Source organism: Rhinatrema bivittatum, chromosome 3, assembly GCF_901001135.1.
Source record: "Rhinatrema bivittatum chromosome 3, aRhiBiv1.1, whole genome shotgun sequence".
In the NCBI taxonomy this organism is placed as follows: domain Eukaryota; kingdom Metazoa; phylum Chordata; class Amphibia; order Gymnophiona; family Rhinatrematidae; genus Rhinatrema; species Rhinatrema bivittatum.
Window position 1 is genome coordinate 566726255 of NC_042617.1, and position 11613 is coordinate 566737867.

General features: G+C 46.2%; 1 protein-coding gene across 1 annotated transcript in view; it reads right to left on the minus strand.

Annotated features, from left to right (window-relative positions):
- Positions 1 to 6923, minus strand: part of LOC115088352 (nuclear receptor coactivator 7-like) — an 83165-nt gene extending 76242 nt beyond the window's left edge. Inside the window, exon 1 of the mRNA XM_029596533.1 lies at positions 6756 to 6923. The gene's annotated coding sequence lies outside the window, so the exon portion shown is untranslated. The remainder of the gene's footprint in view (positions 1 to 6755) is intronic.
- Positions 6924 to 11613: the final 4690 nt, after the last annotated feature.

An 11613-nucleotide genomic window follows, 5' to 3' on the forward strand; every position in this document is an offset into this window, starting at 1 on the left:
CAGTAAACCAGGATCCAGGTAATAGATGGTAAGTTTATTTGAGCACTTACTAAGCAAGAAGTTAATAACACAAATGGTAAACAGCAAGTACTGGAGAGGTGATTGCAAATAGTAATAATAATAACTAGAAAAGTATTAAAAGATACATATAAAGACAGCAATTCTTGTGTTCCTAATGACAGATGAAATGGGCCCAAGAATATCCGTTCAACTCCGGAAGACTGAAATAAGTAACGGACAACGTTGCTGTTCTCACAGCTCTGCTTATTTTTTATCCTAACTTGCTTGAAGCAGGAACGGAGTCCCCCTCCCTCCTATGTTTTATCATAATCCAGCACATCTGCTTGGTACAGTCTGGTGTTTACTGCCACCCCCTGTTACTCTCAGGTTTCTGGTCTGACCTTGGGCTAACAGTTCTCATGGTTTCAACACATAAGCATTTTTAATATCTGCATAGCCTTTGGAAGAATAATAACTTTTAGTTCCTAGAGACATCTAGTGAGGACTCCCTAAAAAAACAATAGGATTTGCAACAAGTGTTATAGACATCTTCCTTCTCTGCAGCCTCTCTTTCACTAACTGAGGTTGGCTAATTGTGGCCAGCAATTAGACAAACCCCCAACAATCGCTGGCCAATATGCCTGATGGCCTCCATGGTGGCCCCGCACCTTGATGGCAACTTCACTGCAATATCTACTAACTATGACCAAATTCCTATTTTATACCACTTATAAGACGCTACAGTGTAATTTTGACCATCATAATAGGCATCATTGTGTGGTGTTATACAGCCATTATCACTCTGCCTTATATATAATCATAGGTCAGTCCATTGTGTTGGAATTGAAAAAATAGAATAGATACCATTCCTTCAGTGCATTGAGTCTATGGCGCCCGATGCCTACAGCAGAGAAGGCCCAGCCAGCATGCTCAAAGCATGCAAGGTGCCCACATGGTTCTTATAGCATCGAGGGCAGTCTTGCACCTCAATGGCATTGAGAGCGCCCCAGCACCTTGACGGCATCAAGGGCGACCATGGCGCTCAATGGCAAACCTGGTCCCCAACGCGGTCCTGACATAGACGCGTCAGACCATCAGTGCACTGGCACGGGTGTGCACGAGCAACAGTTACTGGGGATGGATTTGAAGGTGCAGCAGCAATGCCACTTGCTCAGGCTCCTACGCACCCTCTTTCACAAGGAGGCTGCACTGCCATCACAGCAAGCAGGAGGGGGAGGCTACATCTTCCAGGGCTCCTGCCCATGGAGACTAGTTCCTTTGAAAGTGGGGAGGATGAGCACACAACTTTTACTTCCTATAGACTGAGTTGCTAAAGAAGAAGGCCCGGTGGCTGCACCTTCGGAAGAGAAGGTGGTTGGACCAGCTGCAAGCTCGGCAGGCTGGGGCTGGAGATGTTCTTCTCCAGACCTATTCTCATGGTCTGTATAGCTCCTGTTTCTATCAGCACACACACATGGGTCTACTGCTCTTCATGACCTGCCTCAGCTTTCAGCTTACCAAAATCCTCATTCACACATAGTTACATCAAGAATGCTCTCAGGGTCACAGGCAGTGCTGTCATGAGGTGTTCATTAAAAGGTACCCGTTGGTCTAGCTGGGAAACCTTCAGGTTCTTCACAACCATTCAAATATTTCTTTGCATGCAAATGATATGGGCCCTAACCAACCCAACTGGGATAGTCAGTCTCATGGCCCTAGATGCCTTGCTATTTAGATCACTACCCATCACTTCAAACCCTGTCACAACACACAGCCCACTGCACATGCATGGCAGCATCAAACAACAGCCAGCTAACGGGCCGATTCGGACTGGTGCGCCCACAGTTAGCCCCCTTTAGGCCGCAAGTTTTCGATGCGCTATTTTTACCCCTTATACAGTAAGGGATAATAGCGTGTTGAAAACGCGCGGCCAACCCCCCCCCCCCGAAACTAATAGCGACGCACATGTAAATGCATGTTGAGGAGCCTATAAGTTAGTCCCGCGCAATACAGAAAGTAAAATGTGCAGCCAAGCCGCAAATTTTACTCTCAGAAATTAACACCTACCCAAAGGCAGGAGTTAATTTCGGCCACCACCGGGAAAGTGTACAGAAAAGCAGAAAAAACTGCTTTTCTGTACATCCTCCGACTTAATATCATAGCGATATTAAGTCGGAGGCCCCAAAAATAAAAAATTAAAAAAAGTTTGCCCGCGGGTTGGAAAACGGACGCTCAATTTTGCCGGCATCCGTTTTCCGAACCCGTGGCTGTCAGCGGGTTCGACAACAGACAGCGGTAAAATTAAGCGTCGGCTGTCAAACCCGCTCACAGCCAACGCTTCTGTCAAAAAGGAGGCGCTAGGGATGCGCTAGTGCCCCTAGTGCTTCCTTTTTAGTGCGGGCCCTAATTTGCATACCTTTCCTTAGTGAACTGCGCGCCCAGGAGAGTGGCCTGGGCGCTCGCCGGCTCTCCCGCACAGTTTACTGTATCGGCCCGTAAAATAGGTATTCTGAATGAACAAGAATGTATCTTTCGGTTAGGCACCACATATAGGTTGTCATAAACTCATATTTATTAGCTTTTCCCTTACCCTACACAACTAGAGCAATACCCTCTAACAGAACGGAGGCACATGACACACTATTGCTGTTCTCTTCATAGATGAGAACATATCGCCGGAGGAGAAGGAAGAGGAGCAGGAGGCCGCCGGTGATGACCCAACCCCAGCCCCCGCTGATACAGCTGCCACTGCTGGGAAGAAGCAGGCTGTTCCTCCCCCACCCCTGCCACCATCAGGAGGAGAGGTGCCGGCGGTGGTGGTCCACCACCTCGAGACGGCACACCCTAGGCCACAGCATCCTCTCCCCGTACAAGTAGGGCCTCCTCCCCTTTTGGACTAGGGTGCAAGGGACGCGGAGACCCAGTCTGGCCAGCCTTTGCTGGCCGAGGGAGGCCTGCATCACCCTCCGCGTGTCTTCCAGCATCGTCTGCTGGCCTGGCTAGAGCACCGGCTCAAGTTGCTAAGCCTGTTTCTCAGCAGCAGTTTGCACAGGCCACGCAGACGATGCTGGAAAAGATGAGGGAGATACGAGCAACCCTTGTGGTTCTGGCTGAAGAATCCGCGCCAAGCTGAGGTCCAGCGGCCCCAAAGCCCTAGTGCTGATGGACTTGGCTTGGCGCTTGGGAATTTCTTGGCGAGGCTCTTAAGTCTGCTGTCTTTGGCCTCCCTACTGCCCCGGCCCCCTTTTTCAATTCTTGTAAATATTTTGGTCCCTAGTTTTTCCCACCCTGTCCTATTTTTTTTTTTTTTTTTTGCTTGTAATTAATATACATTGAGGTAGATTTTAAAACCCCTGCGCGCCTATTTTGCATAGGCTGTCGGCACGCGCAAAGCCCCGGGACGCATGTAAGTCCCAGGGCTTCGTAAAAGGGGCAGGAGGTGGCGTGTCCGGGGCATGTCCGGGGCAGGGGGCGGTCCGGGGCGGGTCCGGGGGCGTGGCGATGGTTCGGGGCAGGCCGGGAGGGCGGTCCCGAGTCCCCCGGCACTGCGGCCTGTGCCGGGAGATGCCAGGGCGGCGCGCGCAAGTTACGCCTGCTTCAAGCAGGCGTAACTTGCCCAACAAAGGTAGGAGGGGGGATTTAGGTAGGGCTGGGGGGTGGGGTAGATAGGGGAAGGGAGGGGAAGGTGGGGGGACGCGGAGGGAACGGAGGCAGGCTGCCGATTTTGCGCAGCCTTGCACGTGCCGACCCCAGATTTTATAGGCTACGCGCGTATCTTATAAAATCTGGTGTACTTTTGTTCGCGCCAGTGGCGTGAACAAAAGTACGCACGCGCGTATGTTTTGAAGATCTACCTCATAGTTAATTTTTTTAATTTTGAAAAAATTGTTTTATATTTCCAGCTTTTTGTGTGGGTCTGTGTACTTTCTTTTGTAGGGCTTCATTAATTGTGTTTCACAGGTGGCCAGGGTTGAACTTGTTTGGTCATAAAACCGCCTCCAGTGCTAACAGTGTCGCAGCACCGAGAGTCTCAATTCATCTGTCTTTCCCAGGGGTCAAGACTCCAACAGGCTGATGCAATAACCTTTGCGCTAATAAAATAGGTGCAAGTTTTCATGCATATTTTGTAATGCCAATGTTATTATTTCTCCTAAACTCCCAATGCTAATGCATCTGGAGTTTCTAAATGGTAAGAAACTGTTAACTTTGTGTTTGGCAATGGTGCAATGGCCATTGTAACTAGGGAAGAGGGTGGAAGTATCCCTGACAGGCTATTTGGGTAAGTGGTGGCTGCTGCAACTTACTCAGAGAAGTCTGTTATAATTTGGCTAAACTGGGGCAGCTGCCTGCACTATGTGAGACTAGTTTTCATTCTACCCATGTCCATCAATTTGTTTAATGCAGCCCTACTTCCCCTGTCCATCCCTTCATTTACTCTCTTGCACCTTCCCCCTACCCTACGGGCCGATACAGTAAAGTCCGCGGGAGAGCGGGCGAATGCACGTCCCTAGCGCCTCCTTTTGGACCGGAGCGGCGGCTGTCAGCGGGTTTGACAGCCGACGCTCAATTTTGTCGGCGTCGGTTCTCGAGCCCGCTGACAGCCATGGGCTCGGAAACCGGACGCCAGCAAAATTGAGCGTCCGGTTTTCGACCCAACAGCCGCGGGCCAACTTCACTTTTTTTTTTTTTTTTTTTTACTTTTGGAAACTTTCGGGACCTCCGACTTAATATCGCCATGATATTAAGTCAGAGGGTGCACAGAAAATCAATTTTTACTGCTTTTCTGTGCACTTTCCCGGTGCCCGAAGAAATTAGCGCCTACCTTTGGGTCCATCCATCGGAGCGCACTGTACTGTATCGGCCCGCTAGTATGGTTACCAGAGGTGGTGAGGGAATGTTGGAAGCCAGTATGCTAAGCAGCAACTCGGCCTGGAAGGTGACATATCTAGTAATGCCTGAAGTAATAGTGGGACACACAGGCAAATCACCTTATGTCTCTTCAGGCTTGGCCATTAAGAACATAAGAAGTTGCCATACTGGGTCAGACCAAGGGTCCATCAAGCCCAGCATCCTGTATCCAACAGTGGCCAATCCAGGTTACAAGTACTTGGCAAGTACCCAAACACTAAGGAGATCCCATGCTACTAACGCCAGTAATAGCATTGACTAATTCCTAATTCATCTTGATTAAGAGCAATTAATGGCTTTCTTCTCCAAGAACTTATTCAAACCTTTTTTGAATCCGGCTACACTAACTGCACTAACCACATCCTCTGGCAACAAATTCCAGAGCTTAATTGTGCATTGAGTGAAAAAGAATTTTCTCCGATTTGTTTTAAATGTGCTACTTGCTAACTTCTTGGTGTGCCCCCTAGACTTTCTGTTATCCGAAAAATAACCGATTCACATTTATCCGTTCTAGGCCTCTCATGATTTAATAGATCTCTATCATATTCCCCCCTCAATCGTCTTTTCATGGCCTTCTCAATTTTGACAACACATAACATCCAATTCTAGGTCATGTGGCTATCCAGTCTTTGGGTAAGATGATCCAACACATGCAGCCATGGGTGGACAGAACTGATCAGTGTTCTAACATAAGAAGTTGCCATGCTGGGTCAGAACAAGGGTCCATCAAGCCCAGCATCCTGTTTCCAACAGAGGCCAAACCAGGTCACAAGAACCTGGCAATTACTCAAACACTAAGAAGATCCCATGCTACTGATGCAAATAATAGCAGTGGCTATTCCCTAAGTAAACTCGATTAATAGCTGTTAATGGACTTCTCCTCCAAGAACTTATCCAAACCTTTTCTGAAACCAGCTACACTAACTGCACTAACCATATCCTCTGGCAACAAATTCCAGAGCTTTATTGTGCGTTGAGTGAAAAAGAATTTTCTCCGATTAGTCTTAAATGTGCTACTTGCTAACTTCATGGAATGCCCCCTAGTCCTTCTATTATTCGAAAGTGTAAATAACCGAGTCACATCTACTCATTCAAGTCCTCTCATGAACTTAAAGACCTCTATCATATCCCCCCTCAGCCATCTCTTCTCCTCTTCTGCTCTGTTTATGCAGGAAAAGTAGGAACAGGTTGCCACCCCCAGCTCAGCTCAATTTCTATGGGAGAGGCAGAACTAGTGCACACTGCTAGCTCTAGTCTACTTCCTCGGGTCCCAGAAAGCCACTTCAGGTTTTTTTCCCAAAAAAATCTATCTTGAAACAGATGTACAGAGTTTTGTGGTTGGGAGAGTATCTACTCCAGACTCACCGGGTTAGGCTGATTACAAATAGATGCCTTATTACTACAGGGTGAAGGGGGAAGAGAGTACCCAGAAACACTTTGTAGCTAAGGAGTGGGCTAGAGATGTTGGTTCTACCTCACCAGAGCAAAGAGGAGGAGGAAGTTGGACTGAAAAAACCCCACAGTCTCTATGAGTCATCTAAAGTTTTCCACTGTGATCCTGCATTCCCAATATGTAGTAGTCCTTTAAGCCCGATATATACAGAGTGTGAAGAAGAAATTGTTGAGGTACAAGCTTAACAATAAAATTTCTTGTAATCCCATGGACTTGAGATGTCACAGAATATAGATGCAATAGGACACAAACAACTGATATGCCATAGCTACCTCTTAAAAAAAAAAAAATGTCTCTTACACATCCCTAACTTTCAGCGGGCCAAGCTGATAATGTGGAGCCATTGACAATCCCTTCAATGAGAAAAGAAAAGTAAAACTCTCTCGCACCCTACCCTTCAGAGGGCTTCAGGCAGCTCCCAGCAGAAATCCAGTGCTCTCTCCTTGCCGATATACAATGCTGACCCCCCTCAACCTCTTCTATGTGTTGAACAAGCAATGGACTAGAACATTGACGTGACTGAAGGTATTTAACACAGCTAGTACAGCAGCTGGAGGTTCAGGCAATGTGGGCTTTTCCCCAGCTACTTCACACTGACACGGATTTGACATCACAAAGGGATGGGAGGGAAGAAGAAAAGACATGGGTGAAATATAAAATCTGGTGCGGATACCTTTTAGAGATACAGAACACAATTAGAGTTAAAGATTTCCTATATTAATGCCCCTGAGCAGATGGAGAGAACAGACAAGTTCCAGAGGCTTTACCTTCCAGACCTCACATGTTATCGTATTGTATCCTCAGTACCTTGAACTACCTTGTGTTGGGCCAAGAGCAGCTGCACGCACAAGTCCACTCCAGATATTGCCCACATAGGAAGCCTTAGGGAGAACCCTGGATCAGGATGGCAAGGTCACAGAGGATATCATTCCAGACAGATGCACCTGTGATAATTTACCCACTCCTCCACACTCCAAGTGTTCATGTTATCTCAATGATTATAATGAGCAGAAGAGCCTCCACTTGGTAGCTTAATGATCTTCAGGCATATCACTGTGGATATCTTTAACTCTTGACCCTATGTGTCATGAAGAGTGGGTGAAGAATTCCACTTAGAAACCATCTGCCTACCCCTCTACCCACCCACCCCTGGGGTTAGATTTCTAATATAGACTGACTAAATTAGCATTAGCAACAAGATAAATTAGTAAGTTAACAGCTAAGGAAATACCAATCCAAAAATTTACCAATATGAGAACTATCCAATGCAACTATTGTAGAGCCTTTATTCTGAGGGAAAGCATCTGGAGACTTGGAGCTTGCCCGATCTGTGCACAGCTCTCTTCTTTGAAAACTGAGCTGACTGAGGTTAAAGCTCAATTAGCTTCAATTACAAGAATTACACCCACATTGCATTACTCAGAAAATAATTCCCCAACACCAAAGAATAACCAGGAGTCAAGAAAAAGAAATACAGTAGACTCAGGTAGGATAACACATGTGTTCCACAGTCACCCATTCTTGACAGATGGGAAGCCAACAAGTATACCCCCCCACTCAATCAGGTCATCAAGTGAATCATTAAAAAACAGGATCACAGTGGGCTCTGGTAGAATTAGACCTGTAACAAGGAGACACACTCAGTATCAAATGCAACAAGAACATAAATCCCTCCCTATATTAATAACTGAAGAAGTTCTAGAGAAAAACATTGACGTGTTACCAGAAAAGAGAAAATATCAATGCATGCAGAATTTCAAGATCCATAACCAAAAGAAAAAGCTAATTGAGATGGATAACTCTGTCATCAATGGCACAACTGCAAAAGGAAAGTGTGTAGTGAATAACAAATCTCAACTAAAGTCTCATAAGGAGTACAGGAAAAGCAATATCCTTAAAGAGAGTACCTGGAAAGCTATGACTACAAATGCTCATAGTTTGGGAAATAAAATCCCAGATCTGCAGGCCCTAATGACGGAGGCAGAACTGGACATCGTTGCTATCACAGAGACATGGTTTACAGAATCTCATGATTGGGATACGGCAATACCAGGCTATAACTTGTTAAGGAAGGACAGAGTGGATAGAAAAGGGGGAGGTGTGGCTCTTTATGTCAGAAATAATATCCAAGCATCTGAGCTGCAAGGAAGTTGGGGCAAGGAAGAAGCACTATGGGTCGACCTAAAAAAAGATGATGGAGCATCCATTTATATTGGAGTGGTTTACAGGCCTCCAAACCAAAAGGAAGATCTGGACAGAGATCTGGTTGAAGACATCCATAAGATAGGTAAGAAGGGGGACGTGGTGATCGTTGGTGACTTTAATATGCCAGATGTAGACTGGAAAATCCCATCTGCAGAATCTAAAAACAGTAGAGCAATAGTGGATGCCATGCAAGTATCTTTGTTCAAACAAATGGTATTGGAACCCACAAGAGAAGGAACTATACTCGACTTAGTGCTCAATAATGGAGATAACGTCTCTGATGTCAAGGTGGGTGCCCACCTCAGCACCAGTGATCATCAAACGGTATGGTTTAATATCACTAAAATAATATGGAAAAGAAGCACAAAGACCAGAGTTTTACAGTTCAAAAACACAGACTTTGAGGAAATGGGGAAGTACCTAGAGGAAGAACTAAATGGATGGGAAAATGAGAGATATGTGGATCAGCAGTGGACCAATCTAAAAGGAGCAATCGCCAAGGCTCTATATGTTAGAAATGTAAAGAAAAGCAAAAGAAAAATGAAACCTATCTGGTTCTCAAAGGAGGTGGCTGACAAAATTAAAGCTAAAAGAACAGCACACAAGAAATATAAAAGATCCCAAAGGGAGGAGCACAAAGAAGAATATTTGATTCAACTGAGGGAGACGAAGAAATTAATCAAGTTGGCAAAAAGTCAAGCGGAAGAGAGGATTGCCAAGGAGATAAAATATGGTGACAAAACATTTTTCAGATACATCAGCGAAAAGAGAAAAGTCCAAAGTGGTATAGTGAAATTGAAAGGTGGAAATGATCAATGTGTGGAGAGTGACGAAGAAATGGCAGAAATATTAAACGAATACTTCAGCTCTGTGTTCACTAAAGAAGACCCTGGAGAAGGACCATCTCTACACAACAAGAAACTGTAGGGAAGTGGAACAGATGAAAATCCATTTACAGTAGATAATGTATGGGAAGAGCTAAAGAATCTGAAAGTGGACAAAGCCATGGGGCCTGATGGGATTCATCCAAGGATACTGAGGGAGCTCAGAGATGTGCTGGCAGGACCGCTGTGCGACCTGTTCAATAGATCCCTAGAAACGGGAGTGGTGCCGAGTGACTGGAAAAGAGCGGTGGTGGTCCCGCTTCACAAGAGTGGGAACAGAGAGGAAGCTGGTAACTACAGACCGGTTAGCCTCACTTCGGTGGTGGGAAAAGTAATGGAGTCACTGTTGAAAGAGAGAATAGTGAACTATCTACAGTCCGGAGAATTGATGGACCAGAGGCAGCATGGATTCACCAGAGGAAGGTCCTGTCAGACAAATCTGGTTGACTTTTTTGACTGGGTAACCAAGGAATTGGATCAAGGAAGAGCACTCGATGTCATCTACTTGGATTTCAGCAAAGCTTTTGATACGGTTCCGCACAGGAGACTGGTGAATAAAACGAGAAGCTTAGAAGTGAGTGCTGAGGTGGTGACCTGGATTGAAAACTGGTTGACGGACAGAAAATGGAGCTCTCTCTGAAGAGAGGGAGGTTTTAAGTGGTGTACTGCAAGGATCGGTGTTGGGACCGGTCCTGTTCAATATCTTTGTGAGCGACATTGCGGACGGGATAGAAGGTAAGGTTTGTCTTTTTGCGGATGACACTAAGATCTGCAACAGAGTGGACACGCCGGAAGGAGTGGAGAGAATGAGACGGGATTTAAGGAAACTGGAAGAGTGGTCGAAGATATGGCAGCTGAGATTCAATGCCAAGAAGTGCAAAGTCATGCATATGGGGAGTGGAAATCCGAATGAACTATATTCGATGGGGGGGGGGAAAGGCTGATGTGCACGGAGCAGGAGAGAGACCTTGGGGTGATAGTGTCTAATGATATGAAGTCTGCGAAACAATGCGACAAGGCAATAGAAAAAGCCAGAAGAATGCTGGGATGCATAGAGAGAGGAATATCGAGTAAGAAAAGGGAAGTGATTATCCCCTTGTACAGATCCTTGGTGAGGCCACACCTGGAGTACTGTGTTCAGTTCTGGAGACCGTATCTACAAAGAGACAAGGACAAGATGGAAGCGGTACAGAGAAGGGCGACCAGGAAGGTGGAGGGTCTTCATAGGATGACATACGAGGAGAGATTGAAGAATCTAAATATGTACTCCCTGGAGGAAAGGAGGAGCAGGGGTGATATGATTCAGACTTTCAGATACTTGAAAAACTTTAATGATCCAAAGACAACGACAAACCTTTTCCGTCAGAAAAAAATCAGCAGAACCAGAGGTCACGAGCTGAGGCTCCAGGGAGGAAGACTAAGAACCAATGTCAGGAAGTATTTCTTCACAGAAAGGGTGGTGGATGCCTGGAATGCCCTTCCGGAGGAAGTGGTGAAGTCTAAAACTGTGAATGACTTCAAAGGGGCGTGGGATAAACACTGTGGATCCATCAAGTCTAGAGGGCGTGAATAAAGTGGAGGCATTCAAACACTGCACGGAGCGGCAGTAGCCACAGCGGCATTCAAACACTGCACGGAGCGGCAGTAGCCACAGAGGCATTCAAACACTGCACGGAGCGGCAGTAGCCACAGAGGCATTCACGGAGCGGGATGCCAGTGGCCAGTAGTTGGTGTTCCACCTTCACGGAGCGGAAGGATGGAGGGCTGCTATTTCCTAAAAAAAAAAAATAAAACAAAACAAAAAAATAAAAACAGGGGTGGGTAAGAGTATGGGGCAAGGGGGTGGCCTGCTTGTTACAGCGGTTGCTACCCCTAATTGAGCTGGATGTCACTTGGATGCAGATACAGAGCTGCTCTCTAAATTGGGTGGAGGGGAACTAGGGCTGAAGGGTACTGGAAGCCAATAGTAACAGGTGGGAGAGAGAAAAAGGGAAAAGAAATGGATAAAGTGCGTAGCTTGCTGGGCAGACTTGATGGGCCGTTTGGTCTTCCTCTGCCGTCATTTCTATGTTTCTATGTTTCTATGTAAGTAATATATATTATACGCACACAAATAAATGTGGGTGCACATATCAAACAGAACACACATGTGGGCGATTTTAG